At 42.9% G+C, this 13,391-nt stretch overlaps 1 protein-coding gene across 19 annotated transcripts in view; it reads left to right on the forward strand.

The window, feature by feature from the left end:
* EPB41 (erythrocyte membrane protein band 4.1) overlaps positions 1-13,391 on the forward strand; it is a 183,549-nt gene that overhangs the window by 15,275 nt on the left and 154,883 nt on the right. For 15 of the 19 annotated variants that reach the window (XM_040229735.1, XM_040229736.1, XM_040229737.1 and 12 more), the window contains exon 1: positions 5,907-6,151. The exons of the other annotated variants lie outside the window; for them this stretch is intronic. The gene's annotated coding sequence lies outside the window, so the exon portion shown is untranslated. Of the gene's footprint in view, positions 1-5,906; positions 6,152-13,391 lie in introns of those variants that run through there. 19 annotated transcript variants of the gene reach the window in all.

Consider the following 13,391-nt stretch of genomic DNA (forward strand, 5'->3'; position numbering starts at 1 on the left):
AGTGTCCCTGTGAGAAGAGACACCAGCAAGCTCCCCCTCTCTCTGCCATGTGGGGGGCTGAGAAGAGGTGGCTGTCTACAAACCAGGAAGAGAGCTCTTACTGGAATCTAACCAGGGTGGCACCCTGATCTTGGACTTCAGACTCCAGAACTCTGAGAATATAAATTTCTATTGCTTAAGCCACTCAGTCTATGGCATTTTGTTAAGGCAGCCTGAGGTAAGAGAGAGGGTAAGTGACTTGCCCAGAGCCACACAGTGAACTTATTGCAGAGCTAAGGCTGGAGCTTATTTGTAGTGATTTCTCTCTTTTTTCCCCCATGGAGAAACTTCAGTCACTGGAAGGCTTAGAAATGGAGACTAGCTAAATGCAGGACAGACAGTTCAGGAACTGTCCTGCTTCAGCAACTTTGGAGGATCTTAGGGCAAGTCAAGCCTGGCCCCCAGTCCCTGCCTGCTTCGTCATAGCTCCTCCTCTGCCTTCTCCCAAGGGAGGGTTGGGGTAGGCTGACTTCAGCAGGTTTAGAAGGGGCTCAGCTAGCTGGTGGCACTGAGCCTGTCCCCATGTTTCTTGGGAAGCCCTCTGGGCCTGGAAGTTTCCCTGCCTGAAGGAGAGAGAATTAGTGGGTTAAGCTTGAGTGAGCTGGAAGCTTGGCTGGATCAGGGCCATTAGGCTGAGTCCAGCTGGTAAGAGAAGGGGGTTGGAAGGGTCTTGGGAGGTCAGATCCTTAGGTCCCTCCTTGAATGTCCCAGGGCTCCAGTCAGAAGCAGCCACAGCAGCCATTCCCTGGGGTTTTGGGACAGACGTTGATGTTGCTCCTTCATCTAATTTCCAAAGTGCTTTCTTGAGAGTGACATGAAAGCCGAGTGTGGCAGAGGACAGTGGTAGAAGACAGATTTAGTTTTAAGCTGTGTGACATTGGGCAAATCATCTAATGTTTCTAGACTGTAGTTTCTTAGACTATAATTGAGGCTAATAACACTTTCCAGGGGTGCTATGAGGCTAAGTGCATTAATGCATATGAAGTACTCAGTATGTGCCTGGCACATAGTAAATATCTAATAAATGTAATGGTCATTATTTTTAATAATAAGTTATTTCCCTTCTGGCTCAGATAGTCCTAGGTTTTATGGCTGTACAATTTATTGTGGCCTCCAACTTCAGAAGAGAAATGAGCTGGACTTAGAAGAAGGAAGTGAACAGAATCTGTAGTAGGGGTCAGAAAACTTGAGTTCAGGTTTGGACTCTGCCACCCCTGTGCTGTGTGACCTCAGGAAAGCCTCTTCCAGTTTCTGGACTCCTTTTCCAAATTGTTTAAATGTAGCTTGGGCTTGCTGATCTCTGAGGGCCTATCTAGTTCTACATTTTGTGAATCTGGAGGCCTAAAGAATACCTCAGTGACGGTCCACTGGAATCTCTTTTACCATTTCAACTCCTTCCCTTTTACCCCTTGTTTCTTGGAGTGTCTTCATAGAAGAAAGGGTATAAATTGCCAACTCCAGTATATGTATTTTAATCATATTTACTGGTCTTTTTTTCTTTGCTTTTACTATGCACAGAGAACTCTCTAAAACAGAGCTTAACTCAGTTTTTGTAAGCAAAGTACATTCTATCAGAGAGGTCAAAACATGCTCTGTGTTTTCAAATATGAAAGAGTATTCATTTAACATATTGTCTTTCATTGCATCTGTTGATTTCTTTTGCTTTTATCTTGAAAAAGGCTAGCACAGGCAGCCTTGTATGCTGTAATTAAAAAATATATATACATATGTTGCAGTCAGTGCATTCTAAGAAATAATCATGGGTATAATTTAGATATAAGAAGGATATTTGTCAAGTATTAAGAGAGAAAAATGGGAAAACAGAAAAAGACAAAGAAGAAAAAAAGAGGAAAGAAAAAAGAGAAAAAAGTAAAAAGAGAGAAAAAGGGGAAATAACCTAAATGATTAACATTTAAATTTAATTAAATTATGGTACATCCACTTGAGGGCACTGTGGGTGTCATAATATATTGTTAGGAGAAAAAAAGTTGGTTCTGAAACAATACGATCTAAATTTTAAAAAAGCATTAGGCTGAACCATATGCAATTGCTAATAACTTATAAAATCAGCAATTTCATGTGACTTAATATATATATATAAAAGTATATGATAGGAGAGGTACTAGAAGGGAAATCTCTCACCAAAATATTGATGGTAGTTATTTCTGATTGATGGCTTTATGCTGATTAAAATTTTTAAATTATTTCACTATTTTTTGTGAACAATGCAAGTACTACTAAAAGTAATCCCTTAGAAAGGCATACCATTGTAAAAATAGCAATTTTTCTGCCCTGTTTATCATTTGTGTTTAAAAGCTGTAAAATGACTTAAATTCTATTACTAGGGGCTGTATGGAAAGCTCTACTCTTCATGTACTTTTGGTACCAGTGTTGGTTTTTATTCAGTAGTGACTGTTCAGAACACTTTGCTGGTGGGCCCAGCTTTTCAAAGCCCTCTTCATCTCTTGCTACCCCCACAACCAACAAATGCTTTCCATGAGCCCTATCACTGGGGCTTCAGGCCAGCTGTGTCCCTAATCCACCCACGTCCCAGATTTGGGAATGGTTCATTCTCCAACTGTTCCCCCACCTACCCCTGCTTTCTTCCACTCTCATCTCTTCCAGGTCATCGGAGGCCCCATCTCCCCTCCCTGGCCTTCCTCCATGGTCACCACCTAATTTCACCCTCTTCTGTGCAGCTGGTGTTGCTTTTTTGCTGGAGCTCAGTTTGTAATGGGGAAGGATTAGGACCCTTTCATGCCATCTTTTTTCTTTTCTTTTTTTTCCCCTTAGTGCCCTTGACCACTCAGGGGCTGAGAGGCAGCTTGCAGGGCCTGTATTCCCTAGGAAGAAACAGGAGGGGTGGTGGGGAGGCAGCAGTGGGCTCAGCTGGCAGGCGGCATAGAGATGGCCCCTAGAGACCCTATCTTGGGGCTTGGAGCGTGGCACAGCCGCCACCCAGATGTGAGCATAGGACAGGGAGGGAGAGAGGGAGCTGAGTTTCTTCCTAGGAAATTAGCTTTGGAGATGGTGCTTGGGACCTTTAACCCTGTACTCAAAGGCAGCCTCTGTGGGGTGAGCTGGGACCAGATGTCTGGTTTGCAGAGGCCTCTTCTGAGAGGGCAGATGGGCACAGGAGTTAGGGTAGTTTCTCTGCCTTTGATTGGGCATGATTTTTCCTCTCACTCTCTACTATGTGTTAGGCCCAGTTGTGCCCAAGGATCTGACACTTAGCCTAACAAGCTATGGTGTATACCTAACTAATTAACAAAAATCTGTGTGGATAGTACTTTACAGTTTACAAAGCCCTTTCATCTCCAGTCTAAGAATTAAAAGCCAGGACTGGATTTTAAATATTTTAAGATTCTAAAGCCTGCGCCAAGAGTTTTTGATGTGGTGTCACACGGCAGTCTAAATTTGAGTGGTTTATATCTGCCTTATGTTCAGCTGTTTTCTTCTAGTCTGAGACCCCCACTTTTTTTTTCAGGGTGATGATTATTAAATATTACCCACTCCAACCAAGCCTCTTTAAATAGAAGCTATTATCCTTGCCTAGCAGTTCACAGCATAGAGAATATTGGTTTTCATGAATCTGTATTTGCTGGATAACACGGTGATGGTAGTGGTGAGCTGTCTTGTGATTGATCTTCAGGATTTATCCTTCATGGCACCAGATTTCCAGGTCTGATAGGTGAAGGGAACCTCTGAGGCACATAGGTGGTAGAGCTAGAGCTCCCTGAACCTGAGGACCTGAGGCAGGGGACCAGAATATTCAAGCACAGGTGCTTCACCCTAGTACACAGAATGACCTTGGCCAAGCCACCTAAGCCTCAGCTTCCTTTTATATAACATGGGGATAACTCATTCACTCATTCAGCAAATATTTATTGAGTATGCACTGTTCTGGGAGATGAACCAAAAGACAGAGTCCCTGCCCTCCCAGAGCTTGTGATCTAGTGAGTCTAAACTGCAGCAATTTATTGAGAGGGACAAATAGATAAGTATATAGTAGAAAGTCAGGTAGAAGTGCCATGAAGCAAAATTAAAGCATGGCAAGGGTGTGTTGCTGCTGCTACTAAGTCACATCCGACTCTGTGCGACCCCACAGACGGCAGCCCACCAGGCTCCTCTGTCCCTGGGATTCTTCAGGCAAGAATACTGGAGTGGGTTGCCATTTCCTTCTCCAATAAGGGTGTGTTAGTGGAGGCTGTTTCAGATAGGGTAGTCAGGTGATCCTAAAGGGTCTCTTAGGATGTTTCAAACAGATAACCATGTAAAGTGCTCTGCTCAGTGCTGACAATTTAGTGCTTACCAAATATATTATTGTTACGTCAGTGAGCCCCACACCTCTCAGTCCATATTTTAGTCTCCAAATAGCAGGAATAATTAACACTTAGGTAGATCTTATTGTGAGCTAAGTCATTTACATATTTTACCTCATTTAATTTTTACAGTAACTCTTATGAGGTAGGTAGGAGTTTGTTACTATCCCCTTTTATGGGTTGGAAACAAGCACAGAGTAGTCCAAACAATCAGGGAGACTGAGAATTGAACTCAAGTAGTCTACTTCTGGAGAAGGCAATGGCACCCCACGCCAGTACTCTTGCCTGGAAAATCCCGTGGACAGAGGAGCCTGGAAGGCTTCAGTTCATGGGGCTGTGACTGAGCGACTTCACTTTCACTTTTCACTTTCTTGCATTGGAGAAGGAAATGGCAACCCACTCTAGTGTTCTTGCCTGGAGAATCCCAGGGACGGGGGAGCCTGGTGGGCTGCCGTCTATGGGGTCGCACAGAGTCGGACACGACTGTAGCGACTTAGCAGCAGCAGCAGCAGTCTGTTTCTAGAGGCCAACCTGAGTTGTGAGGGGTCTAGGATTAGATACAAGGAGACAGCCTAGCTGGCATATACAGGCTCCCATGTCAGATTGCCTGGCTTCTTATCCTGGCAGGTCTAAGTCTCTCTGCTTGGGTTTCTTCATCTCTAAAATGGGAATACCAGAACTATCTTACCTTATAGGGACCATGCTTAAAACTGAGCCTTCTTTCTGCTCGCTGGTTTAGACACCAGCCTGGCAGGGAGTGTGGAAGGTTCAAGTGGCCTCTGAAGCTAATGAAAGGAAATAACGGGCACATCAGGCAATTGTGAGAGCTATTCTAAGCTCAGCTGGAGACCAGATTTCCGAAGCTAAGTTCTCACGATTTTGAGGGTGCCACAGCAGAATTAACCCGTAAATGCAGAAGACAGCTAAAATCTTGGCGTGGCCGCAACACTCAGCATCCATTTCAGGTCTTACATAGCTACCAGGAGAGGTAAAGTCTCATCGATTGTCAGGGTTCGGATGGCGCCTAGAGATGTCAAGATAGTAGATGAGGAAACCGAGGCCCGGAAAAACTGAATGACTTATCTAAGATCAGTAGGTGCATTTGGGGGACAGCCAGAGAGCGTGGTTAGCTTGGGAGCAACTTCCAAATCTCACACCCTTACCTGGCCCTCCTGGAGGGTAGAGGGGTGGGGAGCGGAGGGGGGAAAGGGCGTCACCTTCGTCTCGGGCACTAGCTACTCTGTTCCCCATGTGGGTAGCGCGGGGGCCCCGGGAACTTACGGACCTGAGAGCGGTCCTGCGCTTGCGCACACGCGGCTAGCCCCTGGCCTTTTCCCCTTCTTTTCCCTTCCGCTCCCCTCTCTTTACCGGCCTAGGGGAGGGCGGGGGGAAACGTGAGGAGCGAGAACTCGGCCTTAGCCAATGGGCTGGCGGGCCGCGGACCCGGCCCCCTCCTTCCCTCCGGCGCCGTCCAATAGAAATTTACTACAATGTTGTGGCGAACAGAGGGGGAGGGGCTCGCGGGGCGGGCTGGCTGCGGGCCGGGCCAGCCCTCGCCTCGCGGAGGGAAGGCGGGAGGGCGCGCGCCGGGGCCGCCCGCTCGCTCCCTTTGCTCGTTCGCTCGTTCCCTCCCTCCGGCCGGCGGGTTAGTAGTCAGTCAGTCCGCCTGCAGCCCGCGGGGCCAGCGAGCCGCAGAGGGCCGAGCCTCGGACGCCCGCGCCTTCTCCTGCCATTGTTCGTCTGGCGGCTGCGGCGGCGGGCGCGAGAAGCCCGGGCCCTCAGAACCACCGGTGAGGCTAGGCTGTGGTGGCGCGCGAGCGGACCTGGGGTGGGGGGAGGTGGGGGGCGCGGAGCTGTCCCCGAGGGGACGGTCCTGGAGGCCGCGGCGGCGCCGCCGCCTCTTTGTCTCCAGCCCCTCCGCAGGCCCGGGCCGGGGGGCGCGGGCTGCACGGCCTCCGCAAAGCCCTCTCTGCAAGCCGGCGACCGACGGCTTGGAGCCGGGACGCAGTCGGCCTGAGGGGGAAATAAGGCCGGGGTGGCGCTGCAGGGGAGCGTTTAAAAGTTAGGCTCCGGGTGCATTTTTGACGAGGGGGCGATCGGTACCGTCTGGTCAGGCAGTCATGGTACAGTGGGCAGGAGCCCTTGAAGGAAAGCAGGTGGGGGGCGAGTTGCAGGTTTCGGGTGGTGAAGGTGTGGGGTGCAGCCGCAGAGCGGTTTCTGGGTGACGAGGTAGCTGGGCGGTCTGAAGTCAGGCTCAGTTGTGAGGGGTGGAGGGAGCCTTCAAGGACTTGAAGGCCCTCCCGCCACAGACACCAATATCATTAAAAAAAAAAAAAAAATCCCCCCCCCCTCCCCGGTCTCCATACTCTCCTACTGAGTCTTCCCGGGTCTCAGAGACCAAGGGGTTAAACCGATTCTCCCAGCTTCGTGACCTCCTTTTTCAGTTTGTGCATCTGTCGGCTTGGACGTATTTCCTCCGCCCGCTGGGCTGCCTTTACCTGTGGAGAGGGTAGGATCTAGGCTCGTCCACCGAGATGTATCGCCAGGCTGTTATTCCTGGTGGGGGTTTGCCAAAACAGGTTTGTTCCTCCCAGAAACCGGCGTTCTCTTGAGAGTGAAAGTGATCTCACGTGAAACAAATTGCCGAGGGATTGATTTCTGGCCACATGAATAGCGACTCTCATCCTGTTTTTTTCTCTAACTGTACCCAACCGTAAATGACTAGTCTGTGGAGACCTCTCGTTTTTTGGCATGTATTGCTGATTAGGAGTTAGTTTTTTTCATGAAATGCCAAGCTTTTTTTTTTTTTTTTTTTTTTAGTAGTCTGTGTGATTTCACAGCTGCTATTCTGTTCTGTTTTTAGGGAAGATTGGAAGAAATGGTGATGTTTTCTGTCTTGGATATTATTATAGTGATTTTATACTCTCTGGAGGATGCACACTGTACCCAGTGCTGTTAATCGTTACTGTTTTCTGTATTCTCAGTTTTGACAATATTTTTGATCCTTTAAATAAAATATATACATCTTTATATAATTCTCATCTCAGTTTTGTTATTAACTCTTTCTTACTTTTTAGGGAAGCTTGACATACTCTTTGTTTTCCTGTTCTGTAAGTTGGAAACAATAAGTTCTTTGCCAGCTGACCAATTTTGGTTATATAAAATAGTTTCTTGAGGTGTTATTAATATAATCCATATGGAGAACATAACAATATATGGCACACAATAAGCTCTCAATAAATGACAGATTAAAAAGTGAATATAAACACTGAGCATCACATTGCCTTGGTATCAAGGTGCTAATTCAGAATGCGTTCTACAGCAAGGTTATAATTAAGGTAAAGATAAGCATTATTTATATCCCTGGGGAAACTGAAGTATGGTATATCTTTGTTACTATTAAAAGTGAACTTACCTGCAGCATGCTAACCTTCTGATTCCTCTTTCTTCTAGAACAAAACTACACTTTTTCCCCTTGTATAATTGAATTCAGGCTTAGAAATATCAATAAATGATCTGACTCTGTAGACCTCACCAAAATTCTCCCACCATTTATACCAGTGTTTTATAACACCCCACTCCAGTACTCTTGCCTGGAAAATCCCATGGGCAGAGGAGCCTGGTAGGCTGCAGTCTATGGGGTCGCTAAGAGTCGGACACGACTGAGCGACTTCACTTTCACTTTTCACTTTCATGCATTGAAGAAGGAAATGGCAACCCACTCCAGTGTTCTTGCCTGGAGAATCCCAGAGATGGGGGAGCCCGGTGGGCTGCCGTCTATGGTGTCGCACAGAGTCAGACACGACTGAAGTGACTTAGCAGTAGCAGGAGTACGTAGTGTGGCCCCAGTCTACCTTTCTACCTTTATTCTCTTTATTACTTGTATTTTCCAGTCAAAAAGAACTAACTACTCAGTAATAACCCATGCTTTCTCATTTGTACCTTTGGCCATGAGCTTCCATCTGTGCTTGTCATTTATCAGTATATTCCTTCTGTTTTCAGTTCTCTTTAAGAATGTTCCTTATTAATAATTTGAAGTGTGGGGGAGATGTCCCTTTGTGAAAGGAACTTGATGGAACTTTTTGTTTTGAGTTTTCTCTGAGCTTCATTAGTATGGCCAGCTGGTTGAATTTGGAGTGGTGTTTGTTGAAAGGATTAGGTCCTAAATGCCCCATCAGTATGAGCAACCCTTGTGGCAGAAGATGGCTGGTGGCAGGTTAAGAAAACCTCTTAGGGTTCCATTCTGCTCAGAGCTAAGGACTCCACCAGTTGCCCGGTTGGACACTTGAAAACTCTGGCTGTCAACAGACAGACTAAACTAATAGAAGAAAGTTTTATCCCTTAAGTGGGTTTCTCTGCACCTCTTCCGTTTCTTGGTGGTCTAAGAGCTGACATTTCCTTGATGTTTGTTAAACATTCACATCATATTTATTATGTCGGAGTAGTAGATGTGGTAAATAAGCCTGCATTTTAAAGTAGGCTTGTGTGCCTGCTCAGTCGCTTCAGTTGTGTCAGCCTCTTTGCAACCCCATGGAGCCCACCAGGCTCCTCTTTCTATGGGGTTTCTCCAGAATACTAGAGAAGGTTGCTATTTCCTTCTTCTCCAGGGGAACTTTCTGACCCAGGGATTGTCTCCTGCTTTGGCAGGTGGGTTCTTTACCACTAGCGCCACCTGAGAAGCCTTTATAAAGTAGTTCAGTTCAGTTACTCAGTCGTGTCTGACTCTTTGTGGCCCCATGGACTGCAGCACCCCAGGTCTCCCTGTCCATCACCAACTCCTGGAGTTTACTGAAACTCATGTCCATTGAGTCGGTGATGCCATCCAACCACCTCATGCTCTGTTGTCCCCTTCTCCTTCTGCCTTCAATCTTTCCTAGCATCAGAGTCTTTTCAAATGAGTCAGTTCTTTGCATCAGGTGGCCAGAGAAAGTATTGGAGTTTCAGTTTCAACGCCAGTCCTTCCAATGAATATTCAGGACTGATTTCCTTTAGAATGGACTGGTTAGATCTCCTTGCAGTCCAAGGGACTTATAAAGTAGGCTTATCATCAATACAATATATAAAATAATGTGATATGATAATTTATATATTAACAGAATAGAACACAAATCTTCCTCTTTTCATTTTAAAGGTACTTATATCTTCTTTCTTTTTCTTTTTAGAAACATTTCGAAGCTAATATTTAAATTAAAAAATGATTTTAAATGATTCCTGACTCTAAAAAAAATAGTTGTGGCATTTTGTTGAGATATGACCTATGTATTTTTCCTGTTTTTCTCTTTTGCCAGGTTTACAACTCAAATTTAGAATTCAGCAGTGTGTTGTTTTGTATGCAGCTTGACTTTAACATTTTTGGAAATTACAGAGCCAGCCGTCCATTTCGTTCCTTAGCTTATGGACTTAATTTTAAACAGATTCATTTTATGGGAGATAGTGTGCTTACAGTGCTGTTTGGTTTCCTAAAAAAAGCTTCAGAGTTAAGCTTGTCAGAAGAGTTCCCTACAAGTCACAGGATTCTTGAATTCTCTGTAGGTACTTTGATATGCTTATCAGTAGATTGTGATTTAAAATACGAAGTCTGTGATTTGTGACTCGAGTGATAGGGATTGCTTATATTGTTTTCTGAATGTCCAAATCTAATTTAATATTGGTGATCCGATTTTATAACTTGGGAATGTTGGTAGCTATCAGAGGGTGAACGTGGTTCTGAAATCAAGAGGTGCATACGTTAGATCACAGTCTGTTTCCTTATTATCTAGGAAGGTCAGAGCAAATGCTACCAGTGTATTTTTCCAAGAGTCCCATCAAATTCGTGATTGGTCACATGCCTATTCAGATACAGATCCATTGCTACCTCTAAAGGATTTTTTTTTTTTCTCACCTACTGCTTAAGCATAGAATCATCTAATTTTATTTGTGAGCTAAACAAGAATAATTCTAGCAACTTTTTTTTCTTATGAACAACTTTGCTTTCTTTCTCTGAATAAAGCCCCCAAAGATTAGATTTTTAAAAACTTTTAAAAGGGCCCTCTGAATTGATAAGTTACAAGTCTTATTTATGTAGAGAATCTAGAATTACTGGAAGGGAATTGGTTCATTGTGTTTGTAATAGCTTTTAGTTAGAGAAGAGCCAGATTCTAAATAGATATGTTAATTCTTGTTGTTTAAGTTTGTTGGTGCATCACTGGTGACTTACTCTGTGTCCTTTTTATGAGTGGGTTCATAATGTGCACAGTAAAATGCCCTGTGACAATCTAGTGGGTATACACACTGGATTAGATTAGTATTTTGATTTACTACACTGTTTTTTTATTTACTGTGCTATTATTTAATGAATACACAGGGAGAAGGATAAAAGAGGTATAGCAGTTAACACTATTCAGAAATTGGAGGTGTTGGAAAAGAGAACTTTGATGTTTTGAGTGCCGGTCTTAGAATTAACTTCCTCACTGACACTACTTCAAATGTTGGTTTTAGGGAAGTTATAGTGGGAAAATCTGATTATGATAAAAGTCTGTTTACACTTATTTTTGCTAATTATTTTTATTTAAGTGGGATTGTACCCACCTTGAAGTATTTGAAAATAAATTGACTACTTTTTGAACTTTAAAGAAAAGCAACATTCCACGGTTGTGGCCAGAACAATTCAAGGAATGACTTGGAAAGACTTTAATATACCCTACCTCCTAATTTTCATCAGTTTCCCCCAAGTCACCCTAAGTAAATATGCCCCCCCCCCAAAAAAAAGTCCTTTCCAAAGAGAAATTCCAGAGCCATTCTGGTATCATGTTTATTTTATAGTTTATTTCATTCTTTGTTGTTTTATTATTATATTTATTAAGACCAGTCCTGATTCTGCAGGTATCTCTTGATTATCTCCAACCTAAATCCATGTGGATTAAATGGTGATTTGTGTATTGAATTGCCATTCTCTTCCTTCCATGGTTGAGGGCTCTTTGGGTCGTTTCCTCCCAATTAATCTGGGCTGTCTTCTTTTCCAACTCTCAGGGCAATGTCTGCTTATAGAAATTAACGTTGTTTCTGAACTATGTAGAGTAGAGCTTGGATAGGGTTAGTGTAATCTTCGCAGAGTGGGGAGGAAGAGGCAAGATTATCTGATAAAATAGATAGAAACTATGATTAAATATAATGATAAAATTGGAAGAAGCAACAGATACTCTATTAATATTATCTAATTCTGTTCTATCTACATTCAATGTATGTCCATAATTCTGCGTTGTAGTTGATCCTTAGAGAAGGGGTTAGGGGTGCTAACGTTCTGCATAGTTGGAAATCCATGTGTAACTTTATAGTTGGACCTCTGTATGTGTGGTTCTTCCATGTATGTGATTCTGCCTCTGAGGATTCAACCAACCTTGGATGATGTAGTACTGTAGAGTTTACGCATGAACAAAATCTAAGTATAAGTGAACTCACACAGTTCAAACCCCTGTTATTCAAAGGTTAACTGTATTATCTAGAAATATTATCTATTAATAGGGACAGGAACACCTCAATTTCTTTTGGAACTAGGTGGAAATAATAAGATAAAAAATTGGGTATAGTATATATTCCTGTAGTTTATTGTGATTTATAAATGCAATCTGTCTGCTCCTTGTGTCTTCCATGCCCTATAAAAATCCAAATAAACTTTTTGGTAGGCCCTTTATATGTCTGAATTGTGACATTGGACACAGTATAGACTAAGGTTTAGTTATTTTCTGCCTTAATAGTCACTCAGACTATTATATTTTGATAGCATTACCATATAAAGTTATAAAAGTTTTGAGTGAGAAATTCTGTGATTTAACAACAATAGAGCATAGCAGTATTTTGAATTGGTTGCATTTAAGCCTGTTACCCATAAGTGTAACAAAATGTATACTTTTGCTAATTTGTGACTAGGAAGTACTATGCCAAAGTTCAGTTGTGATTGTGTTTCAGCTATTAATACTTGTGTAAATTAATAACACTATTATAATCATTTTAACACAATGGGATCTTAACAGTACATCATCTTATAAAGAAATGCTATTTTAATTTATATGTCAGGCATGTATTTCAGTTAACCAGTTTGCAATTCCACATATATTCAAGTTAAAAGTGTTTCACCTTGATAATACACTTGGTACAGATTTTTGAAATTCATTTCCCCTGCTTGTTTTGACCATATGGACACAGGCAGAACTGTCAAGAGCTCCAAGGATTTAAGCTCTCAAATTTTACCTGCCAACCATTTCATCATGTAGTGGAGACACATGGAAGGCAGCTTAAAGTGAAGGCTCTTTGTTTTTTTTTTTTTTGCTACCACCCACTTGCAATTTCTTGCCCTTTTATGATTTTTAATGATTCAGAGAATCGACACTGTTGCTAACTTACTACCTGCGGAGTCCTGCGAATCTTGATGGTTTTACATAATTATATAAACCTTTTGCATGGTGTCATATGATATTGTATTGTATATATGTCCTCCCACATGTGAGTCTTTAGAGTAATTTCTTTCCATCTGGTGTTGGAAACGAGCTCTTTGTGAGGTTATTTTTAAATCTTCAAGCTTTCTGGCATCCTTAACACTTGAAATAACACAATTGCTTTTGAAGGCAAGAAATTTCACACAGTATATTTAGTGCTTTTTTCCCAGTGAAAATGTGAATAGTATTTTATTTTTAAAAATCATATCTTGCATTCCAAACAGGCAAAATATGTGCTTTATGTTTAGATCATCTCAAGATAGTTTTGTTAGTAGGAAATAATCACTCAGTTGTTGCCAAGTAGATAAAGGAGAAGTGGTTAAGGGAAAAGATGCCAAGAATAAGAGAACTGTTAGAAGAAAGAGGTTTCAAAGATATTTCATTCTCTGAAAGTTTACTGATATCCTTTTCTGAGCTCTTGCAGCGTTTGTTTGTTACAAACCGAATTTGTCACGTGTTGCTTTGTATTGCACATGAAACTGATGCTTCCCAGTAAGACTGTCAGCTTCTGGAGAGCAGAGGGTCAATAGCCTGTCTTTCATTGCCCTCCTCATCCCCC

The sequence above is a fragment of the Oryx dammah genome, unplaced genomic scaffold (assembly GCF_014754425.2).
Source record: "Oryx dammah isolate SB20612 unplaced genomic scaffold, SCBI_Odam_1.1 HiC_scaffold_27, whole genome shotgun sequence".
Taxonomy (NCBI): domain Eukaryota; kingdom Metazoa; phylum Chordata; class Mammalia; order Artiodactyla; family Bovidae; genus Oryx; species Oryx dammah.